Genomic DNA, 20,847 nt, shown 5'->3' with positions numbered 1-20,847 from the left:
CATAAGCTCACATTTGGTGAGATTCAAGTTAATGTTTAGAGGTTAACTGAAAAGTACTGTATGAATAATTGTAACATATATATATCAATCAAACAATTATACTAGTCATTGCCAAACATTGAGAACAAGAGAATAATTATAGTTAATATGATAATGACTTCATAATACTGCATAAGTTCAACTTGTAGCAAAGAGTACGGAATATCTACTCTTGTCATGGAACAGGAATACCCCTGTCTGCACTTCTGTTTCACCTCCCCCCCCCCTTTCTTGCAGCCCTGCTTGTCAGCCTTCTTAATGCCAGCTGTATGTGTTTGGTTCTGTACACAAACACAGTGCTTGTGTGATAATGCAGTGCCATTTCCTCTCTCCCAGCAGCTTGCTGTATTAGAGATGCAACATTATTGCTACATGTTGTAGCTCCCCCAGACACTCCTGTGAGTTACCATAGCAGCCCCAGCCTTTCTCTCAAATGGGATAGCCTGCTTTCTCCCCCTCTGCTCTGCCCACAGATGGTCTGTCCCCAGACTATCTTACTACCCAGCATACATTGCCATTTCCTTTCCACCATTTTCCTTGGACTCGTGAGTACCTCGCTGTAACCCCTGTAATGGTGCTGCAGGATTATCTTTTCACCTCCCTTTACTACTAAGCACACACAGAGATATTTAGACCTACACCTCTACACAAGAGACTGTTTTTCCCTGCTTTCTCCAAAATAAAGTAAGAAAAGAAACAGACCTTGTTGTGCTTGGAAAAGAGGGCCGATTTGACACTATCTGAGCTAAGTCATCACCACGTGACCCTCTGGCTTCCAGAATAACTCTGCACTGTACAAAATGACACAACATTTGTTCAGGATTTAATACAAAGGGTAGTACCAAATGCATACATTGGAAAACTGTGAGAGAGGTCACTGAACTTGGGAGCTTACTGTATGTAATGGAAGACAAACAGAAACAATAAGATTACATGTAATTATTATTATAGTTTATTTGTTAAGTAAGAACATATTCGGCAGCACCGTACAATGGGGGTACATAGCTATGTATGTTACATAAACAGAATTACATACCAAATAAAGACAAACAAATACATATGGCTACAAAAGGTAATAAGAGAGGAGATCATCTGGATGTTTGCGGATCTTTGTTTCTCACAGGAGACGCTGGGAGGTTATTGTGGGGGGTTGGACCAAAGTGGGGGACAGAGATAGTTTCCCATTACAGTTCATCATCACAGGAATACCCGAGGGGGGTTAGTGAGGATTGTTGTACCGGAGTGGGAGGCAGAGATATATTCCTATTACAGACAGTCATCACATGAGACCCCGAGGGGGGTTGTACCAAAGGCAGGGAGAGCTTTACATTACAGCCCATCACCTTCAATCCTGCAGTATTTAAGGAACTGAGAAATAGGGATAGACCAGCACAGGCCATTACTACTGAGTCAGAGGTAGAGAAAGAGAGAGACAGTCAGAGCAAGAGAGGCAGGGAAAGCGAGACACTCAGCAAGGCAAAGGTAGAGAGACAGCAAGCAAAGGGGAGAGAGAAAGAGACTGAGAACAGGAGAGGCAGTACAGATAAATAGGGACAACCAGAGCAAGTGATCAGGCCCAATTGACAGCCAAAGTTAGCAAGATGGGCAGTCAGAAAGAAAGCAAAGCCATCAGAGAGAAAGGGAGTGTTTCAGAGACTGCCAGAGAGAACAAGAGGGACAGTAAGAAAGAAACCAAGGAGGTCAGAGAAAGAGGCAGCAATAAATAGAGTAGTAGCAATAGGGAGGTCGCTGGAGAGCCAGAAAGAAAGGTAGAGACAGCTAGAGAGAGATAGCCGTAATGGACCCCTGGCTGGGAGGCTATGGATGTTCATCATGCCAACGTGGATGCAGTATCCATGTGAGCATGGGAACTGGCTTGTGAGCCAAACCCCTCTGCTCATTTTGAGGATTGAGGTGTAATGAATATGGCAGAAAGTATTTGAATTAATCTGGCACACGGACGGCTAAGGTTGACTTGCAAATTGTCTTAAAAATACACAAATTGTTTTATTGTCACAGCACTGACCAGGCCTATTTTTATGGGTTTTATAGGACTACAGATATCTGCGGTCAAATTTGGGTTTGCAAGAGGAGGATTGCAATATGGCTGTCGCAGTTCTTCCCTGACCTAGGAGAAAAAAATGAAAGTCTTTTAAATGTACTTTGAATAGCATTCTTGGGGTATCTTTTGTAATTTTTATACAGATATACATGCACCTTAGTGCATAAGGGGTGCGCTGGGTATAATATGAACTATTCTACAATAGTACTAACAGAATACATATAAGTATACCTGAAGGTGTGTAAACAAACAACCAGGTGTGACCTGCCAATACCATACAATAAAACAAAACAATTCTGAATACATTATTAATGTTGGATATTCAATTAATCATATGCAAACAACATGTGACCACTGATAGCAATGTCCCTTAGAGATGCAGACTGTTAGCTTGCACAGAAAAAAGCTCAGTTCCTTGAGTGTAAGTTGCTTTATTTCCACCCAAAGTCCTTTAACAAGTACAGCTCAACTCCGTTATAACGCGATCCATTACAACGCGAATCCGCTTATAACACGATGCAAGGTTGGCTCCCAATTTTCGCATTTATGAATACTTTACAACACTATTATTGGCATCTTAAATACTTTATTGTACAATGCATACAATTGTACATTATTTTTAACGCGATCCGCTTATAACGTGATGTGATTCTTTGGACCCCAAGCACAGCGTTATAAGCGGGTTGAGCTATATTTAGATGTAAAATAAAGTTCTAAGTGTGACATTTTCTCATAAACGGTTGATGATAGATGCAGCCCCACAGAAGAGGATACCACTCCTCTTGTATATAGAACACCTCAGAAAGAAGAAAATAAAAATGTGAAGGGCACAATTCAAATAAATACTTTATATATGTCACTTTGAATGAACATGAACAATACAATAATGTGCGCTCACACAAAATGATAAAAAGATCTAAATATAAAACGGTATAATTGCCTGAAAAAACTCTCAAGTCTCACTCCTCCTGCTATTGCTTCTGGCTGGATGCCAGACGTAAGGGCAACGCTTTCCCCGGGTGTCCGCTGGACGTGTGAGTGGTCTCAGTATTGAGGCAGGTGTCCGTGTGAAGCTCTCCAAACCTCTGTTGTCTGGCAGTGGTTGCAGCTCCTCTCCACGGTTGCCTCTGGCTCCCGATCAGCTTCCTTGACGATGCGGTATCCCCCAGCTCCTTCCGGGTCGGACGTCACTAAACCGGAAGTAGTGCGTCCCCGTCAGCGATCCAGCCACTTGCTTCAGCTCACAAAGTCTCTTGCTTAGTGCAGGCAAAGGGTCAACACAGAGACTAGCCTTAATATGTGCCTGCTAACGCTCCTCCAACACGTTTCCCCACTTATTGTGGATTCCTCAGGGACCTGTGTTCTTTGTGCCGATATCTCCTATGCATTTAAATGTCCCACGTCACGTGACCGTGGGAATAAAATGCATAGAAGATACCGTCACCCCATAATGGGACCTGTATCTCGGGAAGCAGGGGGTCCCCGGACCTCAAATCAACGAGGTTCTGCACCAGAGACCTCCTGCTACAATACACTAGTATTACATTTTATATTAAAAATGTTTGCTCTCTGGAGAGATTTGCACAGGGAGAGGCGGCTCTCTCTCTCTCTGCAGCAGAAAGAAATCGCCGGGTGAGCCCTTTTCAAAGAGGCGATCATCACGTCACCGGCTACTCACCAGTTTTGCAAATGTTGCTATCACGGGTATTCTGGGCTTTCTGCATACCGTGATAGCAATGCTGTCAAAACTGGCGATTTAAACAACCCGGCGATTTTTTTTCCCGGTGCTTAGTGCACAGGCCCCATACTTGTTATTGTGCATGTGACATGCAACTGATGTTTGCTGAAAGCATGAGCTTGTTCTTATCATGTTTTAAATCAGTTTCCTTATTTAGGAATTTGTATTAAGCCTACAAATTGATCCCAAGCACACCAACAAATCTACAACAGAATGGCTGAAAAAGAAAAGAATCAAGGTGTTGCAATGGCCCAATCAAAGTGCAGACCTCAACCCGATTGAAATGCTGTGGCTAGACCTTAAGAGAGCTGTGCATAAACAAATGCCCACAAACCTCAATGAACTGAAGCAACATTGTAAAGAAGAGTGGGCCAAAATTCCTCCACAACGATGTGCGAGACTGATAAAGCCATACAGAAAACGATTACTTCAAGTTATTGCTGCTAAAGGTGGTTCTACAAGCTATTGAATCATAAGGTGTACTTAGTTTTTCACGCATGTCTCCTCCATTTTGGCTTTATTTTTGTTAAATAAATCATGACACGGTGTAGATATAGCTAGACAGATTGACAGACAGAGAGCTGCAGCACAGGTTATTCTATTTAGGGGTGCCAGGAGGGTTAAGTGAATGAGCGGGGAAGTCTAGCATCCACAGGCAGTGAGGAGAAAGGTGGCCAGGTAGAAGGGAAGTGGGGGGTGAGCACATGGGTATCGCAATCAGATTAATGATGTTAATGATAAAAACAAAAAATTCAAGCAAATACGTTTCAACTATTATAGTAATAATCTACACGGAAAAGAGAATTACTTGCCACTAATACACCCAGATTCACATTGGCCCTTCAACTCCTCCAGCCAGGATATTATTGCCGGGTAATATTTGCAGTAGTGTAAATAAGTTGGTAGACAGTACAGGGTAAAGATAGACAAGGGCATGACAAAGGTAATTGAAGAAATGGAATTTGTGGTGAAAATGTTGCAAATATTTTAGCCCGGTTTTCCATTGTGGACCTTACAGAGGTACTAGAATCAAGGTGAATTGCCAACATTTGAGAGATTTTGATATTTTTGCCATATGACACGGATTTGCCGAACCGGAATGAAATAGCTTTAAAAAATGTCCTTCTTGCACAATTTAGACATGTGAGAAGGGATTTTAGAATGCAGCGACATGGAAATCTGTGTGATACATGCTCTTTACCCATGGGTATGAACTTCTTGTAGCAACTACTATTTTTTTTCTTGTTTCTGTTTACTCAGTGAGAAACCACCCAATAAATAAGTAATGGTGGGTATAAAAAGTGTCAAAAATCGTCCACCGACGATACATCAAATAAAAATATCATGTGAGCAAATTCACGTCTCAGACAGGTCTGCAACCCTATCTTTCCCCATTGTCTCTTAGCATACAGCGCTTCTACTGCAGCCAGGGATTCTGGGAAATGATAGGAAAATGAGCACCCAGTGTCACCTTTTGCTTCTAATCCATTTTAGCATGGAACCATATAAGCTTATGCCGTATTACATAGACGCATCAAGGGTTTTAGGAGTTAGATATGTTTTGGTGAGAATGGTCTCTTTAGGCTTATGCAAAAGGCACCATGCACTTAGTTAATCATGTTTGGGAAGAAAGTTTTGAATAGTTATATGGGCGACAGGTAGCCTTTTTTGGAATATGAAAGAGGCATTATCAGAGTTATTGGACAGAGTTGAAATGGAAGGGCCTGGGTTCAGTTCAATATCCCCTGTTAAAGAGAGTAACAGTAAAATATAAATGTAAGTAATTGTTTGCAGGCTGCATTAAGGCCACCGATTGGGAGAAGGTCCGGCGCTACTGCAAGCGGCAAGGATGCAGGCAACTTCCGGTTTTGTGAATAAAACTTTATTCCAACATCACACACACAAGGAACCAGGCTACACCTCGATCTCCCCGTCTCTCCAAGATGAAGCGCTGTTCTACAGCGTGAAATGCGTTGAGGGGGAGATCGAGGTGTAGCCTGGTTCCTTGTGTGTGATGTTGGAATAAAGTTTTCGTTCACAAAACCGGAAGTTGCCTGGATCCTTGCCGCTTGCAAAAGCGCCGGACCTTCTCCCAATCTACTCCACAATTTGCACGGTCGCACGTAGGAGCAGCGGAGGTAAGAAGAGAGCAGGACCCAGATCGGAGAGCATCTAGAGGTAAGGGTTTCCCTCCCAGCCCCGATCCACCCCAGTGGTCCGCATTTGTTCCTCTCACTCCTCTCCCAAGTGGCTTACACTGACACCAACAGGTGCTGTGGCTGCACGCCAGAGCGCAGGACAGTTTCACTGTATTTGCATTAAGGCCGCCAACAGAAATCGTGGGGCCCAGAACAAACATTTTACGCAGCTCCCCCCCGTGTCAGCAGCCGTATTGCGAGCAGCCCCCGACCCCATTTCACACGTCACGAGCCCCCTCTCTTCCTATGTATTTCTCTCCCTTCCGTCTCACCCACTCTCACTCTCCCACCTCGCATGTATTTCTCTCCCCTGCGTCTCACTCTTACTCCCTCTTTTCCTCACTCACCCCCACTCTCCTCTCCCTACGTCAAGTCAATTACCCCACGCTCACTCATTCCCTCCCCCTCACCAATTCCCCCACAAGATATATACCAAAAAACTTCCAAACCCCAAATACGTACAAAAAAAATCCCCCCCCCCCCCAAATATATACAACCTCCCCCACACACACAAACTCTGTGGCTGCACACACATGCTACACCCATAAACACTGCTGCTGACACTGACACACACACACACACACACACACACACTTTTAGTTATAGTGGGTGAAAAAGGCAACAAAAACCTCCACCGTTAGCATATAGCCAATAAAGAATGTCACTTGTGAGCACATTCACATGTCTTAGACAGGTCTGCACTTCTGCCTTTCAACCATTATCACCTAGCATACAGTGCTCCCACTGCAGCAAGGGATTCTGGGAAATGACATGCAAATGAGCGCACAATGTGTCACCTTTTGCCTGGAATATCCATACACATGGAGCCCATTTAAAAAGATGCATCGCCGTTCACACAGCTTTTAAGCACAGCATGGGATTAGCAAAGCAAGTTAAACCACTCACAGACATGTTTCAAACTTGATGGGTATCATCAGTGTGAGGTTGGTTTATACTTGCTTTGCAATATTTCTAGGCTGGGTAGGTTTACCATATACATTTTAAATTATGGTGGGTGAAAAAGGCAACAAAAAAACTCCACCGTTAGCATATAGCCAATAAAGAATATCACTTGGGAGCACATTCACATGTCTTAGAAAGGTCTGCACCCCTGCCTTTCAACCATTATCACCTAGCATACAGTGCTCCAACTGCAGCAAGGGATTCTGGGAAATGACATGCAAATGAGCACACAATGTGTCATCTTTTGCCTGGATTATGCTGTGAATATGCTGTGCTTAAAAGCTGAGTGAACAGCGTGAATTGCATCTGTTTAAATGGGCTCCATGTGTATGGTTATTCCAGGCAAAAGGTGACAGATTGTGTGCTCATTTGCATGTCATTTCCCAGAATCCCTTGCCACAGGTAGGGGAAATGTGCAGCGCCGGCCGTGCCCCCCAGAGCGCGAGCCCAGGACACTAACACCGGCTGCCCCCCCTGTTGGCGGGCCTGGGCTGCATAGTTAAAATGTTTGCCAGAGGTGTTAGAATGAGTGGTGCTAGATGTGCCGGTTTTCAGAGCTCTCCACCAACATTCAGTAGATAATACAAGGCTTTTGAATAGTCCATGGTGCATCATTACATTGGGTGTGGGTCAGGAGGGAGATGTTTGAAGTGGATAGAAAAAATAACATTCACATGAGAACAAAGTAAAAAAACAGAATGATAAAGGATCTATCCAAACATCCAGGATTGCGGCTGACAGGAAGTGACATCATTTTCTCTGAAGCTACCATGGCCTCTTGCTTCCTGGAAATCCCTGCCCTCACAGAAAGTAAGCTTCGCTTTGGATCTCATTGCCAGCAACTGCCTCTGGCCTTTAAGTAGCAAGCAGTTGCTATTCAACTTTGCTCGTGCAAAGTACTTGTACCTTGTCTTGTCTGAGCTCTGCCTTGCCTTTGTTTTGCCTGCCCTGTCTCGACCTTGGAACCGGACCTGACTACCCCTTGCCTGCCGCCTGCCGCCTGCTGCTTGCCTTGACCTCGGAACCGAACCAGACTACCCCTGCATACCAGTCCTCTGATCCCTGGCCAAAGTCGATGTATAACTCCCTACCTCTGCCCTGTGGCTGTATCCTTTCTTGCCGTCAGCAATGTTACAAGAATAAAGGTAAAGAGCAGGTTCATTATCAGAAAGGTAATTAAAAAAGACAACGCTCTCGACCTTACTTTAGTAGAATTGAAAGTGTTGAAATACAGGGTTACAAGGCTGCTAGTAGAATTGCTTAGTTGATGTCAAAGTGTTGAATTAAGTATACAAGGATCAATCCCCTTCCAATTTTCTGCGAAACTACCACTTAACATTTATATCACACTTAAACTATCCACTTCTATTATGAACATTATATATGCACATTATTAATGCACATCACCCATAACACATAAGGCTATCTTAATTATGAAAGAAAGACCAGTTTAAAAGAGGGCTTGAGTTTTTACAGCAGATAGGAAAATGGGCGGATGAGGTGGGCTACTGTAAGTGGTTCTTTTCTGCCATTACATTTCATGTTTCTATGTTTCTACATATTTGGAATAACTGTTTTTTTGGTAGTAGTTGGATTGCTTAAACTATGAGAGAACACTGAATACTTTTTCAAATGTATTTTCAAATACAACCTCAGTTGAACAACAACACATGACATATTACACCATCTCATGATTTATTTAACAAAAATAAAGCCAAAATGGAGAAGCCATGTGTGAAAAACTAAGTATACCTTATGATTCAATAGCTTGTAGAACCACCTTTAGGAGCAATAACTTGAAGTAATCGTTTTCTGTATGACTTTATCAGTCTCGCACATCGTTGTGGAGGAATTTTGGCCCACTCTTCTTTACAATGTTGCTTCAGTTAATTGAGGTTTGTGGGCATTTGTTTATGCGCAGCTCTCTTAAGGTCCAGCCACATCATTTCAATCGTGTTGAGGTCTGGACTTTGACTGGGCCATTGCAACACCTTGATTCTTTTCTTTTTCAGCCATTCTGTTGTAGATTTGCTGGTGTGCTTGGGATCATTGTCCTGTTGCATGACCCAATTTCGGCCAAGCTTTAGCTGTTGGACAGATGGCCTCACATTTGACTCTAGAATACTTTGGTATACAGAGGAGTTCATGGTCGACTCAATGACTGCAAGGTTCCCAGGTCCGGTGGCTGCAAAAACAAGCCCAAATCATCACCCCTCCACCACCGTGCTTGACAGTTGGTATGAGGTGTTTGTGCTGATATGCTGTGTTTTGTTTTCACCAAACGTGGTGCTGTGCATTATGGCCAAACATCTCCACTTTGGTCTCGTCTGTCCAAAGGACATTGTTCCAGAAGTCTTGTGGTTTGTTCAGATGTAACTTTGCAAACCTAAGCCGTGCTGCTATGTTCTTTTTATAGAGAAGAGGCTTTCTCCTGGCAACCCTTCCAAGCAAACCATACTTGTTCAGTCTTTTTCTAATTGTACTGTCATGAAATTTAACATGTTAACTGAGGCCTGTAGAGTCTGAGATGTAACTCTTGGGTTTTTTGCAATTTCTCTGAGCATTGCACGGTCTGACCTTGGAATGAATTTGCTGGGATGTCCACTCCTGGGAACATTGGCAATTGTCTTGAATGTTTTCCACTTTTGAATAATCTTTCTCACTGTAGAATGATGGCCTTTAAATTGTTTGAAAATGGCCTTATAACCCTTCCCAGATTGATGGGCAGCAACAATTGCTTCTCTAAGATCATTGCTGATGTCTTTCCTCCTTGGCATTGTGTTAACACACACTTGAATGCTCCAGACCAGCAAACTGCTAAAACTCCGGCTTTTATAGAGGTGGTCACACTTTCTGATGATCAATTAATCAAGGGCATTTGATTAGCAGCACCTGTCTGCTACTTAGCATCTTAATTCCTATGGAAGCAGTAAGGGTGTACTTAGTTTTTCACACATAGCTTCTCCATTTTGGCTTTATTTTTGTTAAATAAATCATGACACAGTGTAATATGTCATGTGTTGTTGTTCATATGAGGTTGTATTTATCTAATTTTTAGACCTGCAAAGGAACAGATGATTGTTATATGTCCTGATATGTAAAACCATGGAATTCAAAGAGGGTGCACTTTCTTTTCACATGACTGTAGATTGTGTAAGTGTGACATCATATGAAAGATTTAAAATAGTTCATTTACACCCGGCTTTATTAAAAAAACTTTCAAAGCATTATTTAGCATTTGTTATGAAATATCTGTAATATTGGAGTCAATAATATTAACCTATATTTATAATATGTAGGTTCTACTGAGAACCCCTCCCCCCATATATAGTGTGACTAGTTTTATGAAAAAAATGTTTGTTATTTTGGCTTGAACAATGTAGCACCATAAACTCCAATACGTATTCAGCACTTAAGGCTACAAACACCATCAGCATTCAAAGGGTTAACATTTAGGGTCTGAGCCAGATTCCTTTTTATGACTCTCTCTGAGGTTTGTAGAACATTTTCTAACATCATCCATCCCAGCACATGTAGAGTATGTGGAATAACTCCTGCCCTACTGTAATTTTGAGAAAGTTGGTTCCTGATACAACAACATTATTTCCTTAAAGCGTTTATTATGTGGGACTGCAAATGAAGCCATCCGAAACTTGCGTGTACTGACTGATCTGTGTGGTTGATTTCAAGTGCTGGTTGTTTTAGTGTGTGCAGTTAGAACCAGAAGGAAAGGGAAGTACTGGGTATACTAGCAGGGGTTGCTGTTTTTGGGGAGTGTGCAGTGGGTTAATCTATTTTCAAAGTGTGCTGTAATTTGAAGACTGTAACTTTTTTTTCCCTTTCTCGTGCCTGAGGCAGAGTGGGTGTGGTTGGTTAATTGACTGGCCTAACACACCTGCAGTGGGTGGGGTTAGTTAATTGATAACCTTTTTTAAACAGAGGCTTCTAACGAATCCTGAGCTTGCGTGTACTGACTGATCTGTGTGGTTGATTTCAAGTGCTGGTTGTTTAAGTGTGTGCAGTTAGAACCAGAAGGAAAGGGAAGTACTGGGTATGCTAGCAGGGTTGCTGTTTTGGGGGAGTGTGCAGTGGGTTAATCTATTTTCAAAGTGTGCTGTAATTTGAAGCCTGTAACTTTTTTTCCCTTTCTCCTGCCTGAGGCAGAGTGGGTGTGGTTGGTTAATTGACTGGCCTAACACACCTGCAGTGGGGTTAGTTAATTGATAACCTTTTTTAAACAGAGGCTTCTAACGAATCCTGAGTTTGCGTGTACTGACTGATATGTGTGGTTGATTTCAAGTGCTGGTTGTTTAAGTGTGTGCAGTTAGAACCAGAAGCAGGTTGAACAAGGAAGCGGTTAAACAAGGTATGTTTATTGAAGTACAGTTTACTGTTAGAAATTCTAAACTTCATAGTTGCTAGAATGAGCAGGGTTGAAAATGCCACTCAATGCACATCTTGCTACATGTATGTGCACTTGGAGCAGCTGTTCCAAGGAACATACCGCTGTGAGAAGTGTGAGCAGGTGGTCTCTTTAGAATCAGATATTGCTGATCTGAAGAGGCAACTTGCAATATTGAGGGACATTGGCATTCTTGAAAGGGAATTAGAGCTCACTGACCAGGCCCTTGCTTCGACTAGTGGTGCAGATGGTGGCGCTGTTAGTGGGGAGCAGGTAGGTAGCTGGGTGACAGTTAGAAGGGGAAGCAGGGCCAATAGGGAGAGGCAGGTCGTTTCTGAGCTGACACATCCCAATAGATTTGCCATGTTGAGTGAAGATATTGGGAATGTTGGGGCAGAAATGGCAAGGCTGGGGGAGACTAATTCCTCTAGCAGCCAGGGGAATGGTTCCTCCAGCACAGTGGGGACTCAGGATGCACAGATACAAAGAAAGATTGTGGTGGTAGGGGACTCCATTATTAGGAAGGTAGATAGGGCAATCTGTTGCCAGGACCTCATGAACCGAACAGTTTGTTGTCACCCGGGTGCTCGGGTTCGGCACATTGCGGATCGGGTAGACAGATTGTTGGGGGGGGCTGGGATTGACCCAGCGGTCTTGGTACACGTTGGCACCAATGACAAAGTTAGAGAAAGATGGAGGGTCCTAAAAAATGATTACAGGGATCTAGGCCAAAAGCTTAAGGCAAGGACCTCCAAGGTAGTATTTTCTGAAATACTACCAGTGCCATGCACTACCGTAGGGAGACAGTCAGAGATAAGGGAGGTTAATGCATGGCTAAGAAAGTGGTGCAGGAAGGAGGGTTTGGGGATTTTAGAGCACTGGGACTCCTTTTCTGAGAGGTGCCATCTATATTCTAGGGACGGATTGCACCTCAATGAAGAGGGATCTTCTGTGCTAGGGGGGAGAATGCTAAAAAGGTTGGAGGAGATTTTAAACTAGGATGGAGGGGGGAGGGGAATGAAACAGATAATGAACTAAATGGAATAGATGAGGATTCAAGGTGGTATGGAGGTAGAATGGGGGCAAGTTTAAGTTTGACAAGTAGTGAGACACCCATAGTAAATACAGATAATACTAGAAAACTTCTAAAGACTAAACCAAGTGGGAGAAGAAAGGAAGGAGCAGATAAGATAATAGTACAGGCTGAAAAAAAACTTTAATGCATGCTTGCTAATGCAAGAAGCCTGACAGATAAAATGGGGGAGCTTGAATTAATAGCTGCAAGGGAGCAGTATGATATCATAGGCATTACTTAAACATGGTGGGACGAAACTCATGACTGGACAGTTAATTTAGAGGGTTATTCTCTTTTTCGGAAGGATCGAACAAATAGAATCGGAGGTGGAGTACGTTTATATGTTAAAGCGGATCTAAAACCTATTATAAGGGATGATGTCTATGAAAGGAATGATGAAAATGTAGAGACTTTGTGGATAGAAATTAGCAGTGAAGGTAAAAGTATAAAGAAAATGTTTGTGGGAATAGGCTATAAACCACCAAATATCTGTGGGATTGAGGAAGCTAAAATAGTTTTGCAAATGGAGAAGGCATTAAAACTGTGTCATGTTTGCATAATGGGGGATTTTAATTATCCAGACATAGACTGGGGCAATGAGATTAGCGTTACAACAAAAGGGAACAGGTTTTTGGGGGTGCTTAAAGACAATTATATGACCCAAATTATTGAGGAACCAACCAGGAGAGGGGCAGTTCTGGATTTGGTCATATCAAACAATGTAGAAGTAATAACAAATATTCAAGTCCTGGAACATTTGGGTAACAGTGATCATAACATGGTCTCATTTGAAATAAATTATCAAAAAACAGATTACTTGGGTTCAACAAAGACTTTAAACTTTAGAAAGGCATATTTTAATAAACTGAGGTCTAATCTAGTAGTAATACAATGGGATGATGTTTTGACAGGGAAAAATGTAGAAGATAAATGGGCAGTCTTTAAAACATTGTTAGAAAAACACACTTATCAGTGTATACCATTGGGTAATAAGTATAAAAGAAATAAGTCAAAACCAATGTGGCTAAATAAACAAGTAGGGGAGGAAATGGACAAGAAGAGGAAGGCGTTTAGATTCTTTAAGTTAGAAGGGACAGAGACATCGTATCAGAATTATAAGGAATGTAACAAAAATTGCAAACGGGCAATCAAATTAGCAAAAATGGATAACGAAAAAAGGATTGCAATAGAAAGTAAGGTAAACCCTAAAAAGTTCTTTAAGTACCTTAATAACAAAAAAATGAGAAAAGAAAATATAGGACCCTTTCAGTGTGAGATGGGTAGGCAGATTATTGGAGATAAGGAAAAAGCCAAGGTATTAAACACATTCTTTGCCTCTGTGTTTACCAGGGAAGAATTAAGTTCAATAGTAGTGCTGCAGGAGGAAGCCACAACCTCAATATTAATGAACAATTGGTTAACTGAGGAAGAAGTTCATAAGCGACTTGAAGAAATTAAAGTAAATAAGGCACCTGGCCCCGATGACATACATCCAAGAGTTCTCAAGGAGTTAAGCTCAGTAATAGCAAAACCATTATATTTAATATTCAAGGACTCAATTTCCACAGGCTCAGTACCACAAGATTGGCGTAAAGCAGATGTGGTGCCTATATTTAAAAAGGGAGCTAGATCACAACCGGGAAATTACAGACCTGTAAGCCTGACTTCAATAGTAGGGAAATTACTTGAAGGTTTAATATGGGATAATATTCAGGAATACCTAATGGAAAACAAAATTATTAGTAATAGTCAGCATGGATTTATGAAGGATAGATCTTGCCAAACTAACCTTATTTGTTTCTTTGAGTAGGTAAGTAGGAATTTAGATAAGGGTAATGCAGTTGATGTGGTATACTTAGATTTTGCAAAGGCTTTTGATACGGTTTCACACAAGAGGTTGGTGTACAAAATAAAGAAAGTTGGACTCAGTAATAATATATGCACCTGGATTGAAAACTGGTTAAAGGACAGACAACAGAGGGTTGACATAAATGGAACCTTTTCAGGTTGGGCTAAAGTTGTGAGTGGAGTACCTCAGGGATCGGTACTGGGACCCCTGCTTTTTAACTTGTTTATTAATGACCTTGAGGTTGGGATCGAGAGCAAAGTCTCCATCTTTGCTGATGATACTAAATTGTGTAAGGTAATAGAGTCAGAGCAAGATGTAATTTCTCTTCAGAAGGACTTGGAGAGACTGGAAACGTGGGCAGGTAAATGGCAGATGAGGTTTAATACAGATGAATGTAAGGTTATGCATTTGGGATACAAGAATAAAAAGGCGACTTACAAATTAAATGGAGATATATTGGGGGAATCCTTGATGGAGAAGGATTTAGGAGTGCTTGTAGACAGCAGGCTTAGCAATAGTGCCCAATGTCATGCAGTAGCTGCAAAGGCAAACAAGATCTTATCTTGCATCAAACGGGCAATGGATGGAAGGGAAGTAAATATAATTATGCCCCTTTACAAAGCATTAGTAAGACCACACCTTGAATATGGAGTACAATTTTGGGCACCAATCCTAAGAAAAGACATTATGGAACTAGAGAGAGTGCAGAGAAGAGCCACCAAATTAATAAAGGGGATGGACATTCTAACTTATGAGGAGAGGCTAGCTAAATTAGATTTATTTACATTAGAAAAGAGGCGTCTAAGAGGGGATATGATAACTATATACAAATAGATTCAGGGACAATACAAGGAGCTTTCAAAATAACTATTCATCCCACGGGCAGTACAAAGGACTCGGGGCCATCCCTTAAGGTTGGAGGAAAGGAAATTTCAACAGCAACAAAGGAAAGGGTTCTTTACCGTAAGGGCAGTTAAAATGTGGAATTCATTACCCATGGAGACTGTGATGACAGATACAATAGATTTGTTCAAAAAAAGGTTGGACATCTTTTTAGAGGGGAAAGGTATACAGGGATATACCAAATAACTATACATGGGAAGGATGTAGATCCAGGGATTAATCCGATTGCCAATTCTTGGAGTCAGGAAGGAATTAATTTTTCCCCTTAAAGCTGCAGTTCAGTCTTTTTTTTTTTTTTTTTAAATTTTTTTTTACTTCAATAGTTTCATGTGTGCAATCTCTAATTACCTAAAGAACTGTATAGCTGCAGGTCAATTCGTTCTCCATGTATTGATAGGCGAAATTTGGTGACATAATTAGTGAAGGGATCTGTTTATATTCTGCTTCAGTCCGTCAGTGGAAGCTCATAAATATTCATGAGCACTCCTGCACTGACATGTGCTAGAGGGAGGGCAGGGCTGACAAAGGGGTGTGCCAGGGCTTGTGATAGGACATGAAGGGGCAGTGCCTTAGCAAATGCTTGTTAAAATAGAATACAAGAAAATTGGTCTTTCAAAGTTGTTTTTTTTAAAACAGAAAATGCTAAAAGTATTTTTTCTTACTACAGAACTGATTTATTAAAAAAAAAACACACATGCAGGATATTGACTGAACTGCAGCTTTAATGGGTTTTTTGTTTGCCTTCCTCTGGATCAATAAGTAAGTATAGATATAGGATCAAGTATCTGTTGTCTAAATTTAGCATAGGTTGAACTTGATGGACCTACATCTTTTTTCAACCTCATCTACTATGTAACTATGGGCCTCATGCAGTAAGCCCCGATAAGGCTTTTTCGGCATTTTATAGCCGTATTTTGCCCTCCTGATTCAGTAAGCCCCGATAAGTGGGAATTATCGGCAACTTTTCTTCCGAAAAAATTTTTTTCGCCACCCGGCTGCCGATAAGCCACTTATCGGGACTTTTTTTCCCGCCTGAATTCAGTAAGCCCCGATCAGCTTTTTGGTGCTGATCGGCAGGCCAGATTGGAGATTTTATGGCCAATCCAGCCCGCCAACTAAAGTTGGCAACTTGCTGAAGGAGAAGCATCGGCAAGGGCGACACTTAGGAAAAATCAGCCCTTTTTCCTGCCTGTGATTGATGCCGGGGGTCTCCGGAGCTGATACCCGCACCGGAGCCCCCCGGCATGCATCCGAGGCAGGAAAAAGGCATTTAAAAGCCACTTCATTACCTTAGCGGCTAACCGCTAAGGCAATAAAGGGGTTAACCCACCGTGCCAGCGTTATTGTGGGTAGCGGGGATGGGTGAGGGGGGTATTTGGCCCTGGGTGTGAGTTTAGGACTTGCGGGGGGGATGCGGGGGCACTTAACCCCTTCACGACCGTAGCGGTTAATACCGCTACGGTCCTGAAGGGGTTAAGGCCTCCCGCTACCCACCCGCAAGCCCTAAACAACCACCGTTGGGGCTAATGCCCCCTTCACACACCCCCACTACCCACAATAATAAAAAAAACACACCCCAGCCCCACAATAACGAATTAAATAAATAATTAAATAATTATATATATATATATATATATATATATATATATATATATACCCAACAACACCTATACCCCCCTAACATACAGTATAGTAATGGGCAGAATGACTATTATCCACAAATGGATAATAGTGCAGTTGTCCATTTACAATACATACACAACAATAAAGACTTTAAATACATATAGCACTCACCCATGTCCCACTGCCACGATGAAGGCCATCCTCATCTTCATCCTGCCCATGCCCCATCCGCTTCTGCAAAACAAACACAAGAATTACAACATCCAAATTAATGTCCCCTAACCCCTTAATCACCATAGCGGTTATTAACCGCTACAGTTATTAAGGGGTTAAGCCACCATCACCCACATACCCTCCCCCACAAAGCCCCCCAACCACCCTCACCCAATACCCACAGGGGAGTCCTACCAAATACCCTTGGGCCTAATACCCCCTCCCCCAGCACATACAGTACAATAATGTGCCAAATAACTATTATCCACATAGGGATAATACATTATTTGGCCATTATTAAACACATTCAATAACGTTAAAATGTAAAGAAAATTGTACTAACCTCATCAATAAGAAGTCTCCGTCGCCAGCATCATCCTTGGGGTCCGTTGCCAACATTAGAAATAGCCACAACATTTGAATATCATTAACATAACACTGAACCCCTTAATCACCTTATCGGGTACTAACCTGAAAGGTAATTAAGGGGTGAAGCCATCCTGCAATGCCTACAACAGTTATGCATAACATCCTCAGTGAAATAAAAACCAATTGCCTAACCAAATTCCATTTAATCATTCAATCTGTAGGCTCACATGCCTCATAAAACATTGCATTTACAGTGTATACATGTAGCATAACATGTAAACTGCATGTACACGCTGCAAATCAATGTTAACAATACAATAATGCCACTCAAATCGCCATACATCACAAGAAGTATATTATTTAATACAATAAACTCACCATCAATGAATTACCACACATCAATTACATCCCTAAACAATTAAAATACCATCCATACCAATTACACAATGAACTAAAGCTATCCTAACAGAGAACAACTTCAAAACATAGTCAAAAGTACACCAACAATTACAATATAATAAAGCAAGGCTTTCCATATCCTACTGTACGGCCTGGAAGCCCAAAACTTACATCTGTCTAAAAATAAAATACATTTAGCACACATCAATGCATAGCCACAATGATTAACAATACAGAATTAGAAGCTTTAACAACACTATCATTTCTTACCCTGTATATATATCTGTACACATACATACAGACATACATACAGTGGGAAGAAATGATATGCATTGTAAAAAATGAAAACATGAAAAAGCAACACAAAAAACAGTTACATTAAGTACATTTCTTTATTTAACTTACCATTACTTGCCCCCACCGACTCCCGTTGATCAGCTTACTCACGAACCAATCCACGACACCATCCACGACACCATCCAGGAACAAATCCACGACACAATCCAGGAACAAATCCACGAACCAAACCAGGAACCAATCCAAGAACAAGTGCAGGAACCAATCCAGGAAGCAAGCCACGAAGAAATCCAAGAAACAATCCACGACACGATCCAGGAACCCATAAAAGAAAAAAACATAACAAATTAAACATTAAAATAATAAAACATGACAATCAAGGGTTGTACTAGTTTTATTCTTAGTGAATCTGTATTACAATACCTTGTTCCGGGGTCTTCTTGACGTCCGGTGCCACGCCCTGGTCTTCAATCTTCAGGAGGAGGTCCGTCCTCCTCGGCATCTGCCTTCAAAATGAGACGACATAGGCTTTTAAAGGCCTATGACGTCACATTTGTCGTCATATGGTTCCCACGGCCCTGATTGGGCCGTGAAAACCATGTGTTTTGGCCGATGTAAAAAAATTGATGACGTCACTTAAAGGCAATGCCAGCACAGCCAATCAGAATGGCTTTGCTGCTATTGCCTTTAAGAAAACGTCATGAAATGACACATGGCCGGACTCACATGGTACTTGAACCAATCAGAGTAGGGATGGAGTTCCCACGCTCTGATGGCTGGCTTACCATGTGAGTCCGGCCATGTGTCATTTCATGACGTTTTCTTAAAGGCAATAGCTGCAAAGCCATTCTGATTGGCTGTGCTGGCATTGCCTTTAAGTGACGTCATCAATTTTTTTACATCGGCCAAAACACATGGTTTTCACGGCCCAATCAGGGCCGTGGGAACCATATGACGACAAATGTGACGTCATAGGCCTTTAAAAGCCTATGTCGTCTCATTTTGAAGGCAGATGCCGAGGAGGACAGACCTCCTCCTGAAGATTGAAGACCAGGGCGTGGCACCGGACGTCAAGAAGACCCCGGAACAAGGTATTGTAATACAGATTCACTAAGAATAAAACTAGTACAACCCTTGATTGTCATGTTTTATTATTTTAATGTTTAATTTGTTATGTTTTTTTCTTTTATGGGTTCCTGGATCGTGTCGTGGATTGTTTCTTGGATTTCTTCGTGGCTTGCTTCCTGGATTGGTTCCTGCACTTGTTCTTGGATTGGTTCCTGGTTTGGTTCGTGGATTTGTTCCTGGATTGTGTCGTGGATTTGTTCCTGGATGGTGTCGTGGATGGTGTCGTGGATTGGTTCGTGAGTAAGCTGATCAACGGGAGTCGGTGGGGGCAAGTAATGGTAAGTTAAATAAAGAAATGTACTTAATGTAACTGTTTTTTGTGTTGCTTTTTCATGTTTTCATTTTTTACAATGCATATCATTTCTTCCCACTGTATGTATGTCTGTATGTATGTGTACAGATATATATACAGGGTAAGAAATGATAGTGTTGTTAAAGCTTCTAATTCTGTATTGTTAATCATTGTGGCTATGCATTGATGTGTGCTAAATGTATTTTATTTTTAGACAGATGTAAGTTTTGGGCTTCCAGGCCGTACAGTAGGATATGGAAAGCCTTGCTTTATTATATTGTAATTGTTGGTGTACTTTTGACTATGTTTTGAAGTTGTTCTCTGTTAGGATAGCTTTAGTTCATTGTGTAATTGGTATGGATGGTATTTTAATTGTTTAGGGATGTAATTGATGTGTGGTAATTCATTGATGGTGAGTTTATTGTATTAAATAATATACTTCTTGTGATGTATGGCGATTTGAGTGGCATTATTGTATTGTTAACATTGATTTGCAGCGTGTACATGCAGTTTACATGTTATGCTACATGTATACACTGTAAATGCAATGTTTTATGAGGCATGTGAGCCTACAGATTGAATGATTAAATGGAATTTGGTTAGGCAATTGGTTTTTATTTCACTGAGGATGTTATGCATAACTGTTGTAGGCATTGCAGGATGGCTTCACCCCTTAATTACCTTTCAGGTTAGTACCCGATAAGGTGATTAAGGGGTTCAGTGTTATGTTAATGATATTCAAATGTTGTGGCTATTTCTAATGTTGGCAACGGACCCCAAGGATGATGCTGGCGACGGAGACTTCTTATTGATGAGGTTAGTACAATTTTCTTTACATTTTAACGTTATTGAATGTGTTTAATAATGGCCAAATAATGTATTATCCCTATGTGGATAATAGTTATTTGGCACATTATTGTACTGTATGTGCTGGGGGAGGGGGTATTAGGCCCAAGGGTATTTGGTAGGACTCCCCTGTGGGTATTGGGTGAGGGTGGTTGGGGGGCTTTGTGGGGGAGGGTATGTGGGTGATGGTGGCTTAACCCCTTAATAACTGTAGCGGTTAAAAATGCTATGGTGATTAAGGGGTTAGGGGACATTAATTTGGATGTTGTAATTCTTGTGTTTGTTTTGCAGAAGCGGATGGGGCATGGGCAGGATGAAGATGAGGATGGCCTTCATCGTGGCAGTGGGACATGGGTGAGTGCTATATGTATTTAAAGTCTTTATTGTTGTGTATGTATTGTAAATGGACAACTGCACTATTATCCATTTGTGGATAATAGTCATTCTGCCC

The 20,847-nt window shown here is 41.6% G+C and overlaps 1 protein-coding gene across 2 annotated transcripts in view; it reads left to right on the top strand.

Annotated features, from left to right (window-relative positions):
* SOCS2 (suppressor of cytokine signaling 2) overlaps positions 1 to 20,847 on the top strand; it is a 302,697-nt gene that overhangs the window by 245,330 nt on the left and 36,520 nt on the right. The window lies entirely within an intron of this gene.

The sequence above is a fragment of the Ascaphus truei genome, chromosome 5 (assembly GCF_040206685.1).
Source record: "Ascaphus truei isolate aAscTru1 chromosome 5, aAscTru1.hap1, whole genome shotgun sequence".
Lineage (NCBI taxonomy): Eukaryota > Metazoa > Chordata > Amphibia > Anura > Ascaphidae > Ascaphus > Ascaphus truei.
This window is presented reverse-complemented; position numbering and strand designations above follow the sequence as displayed.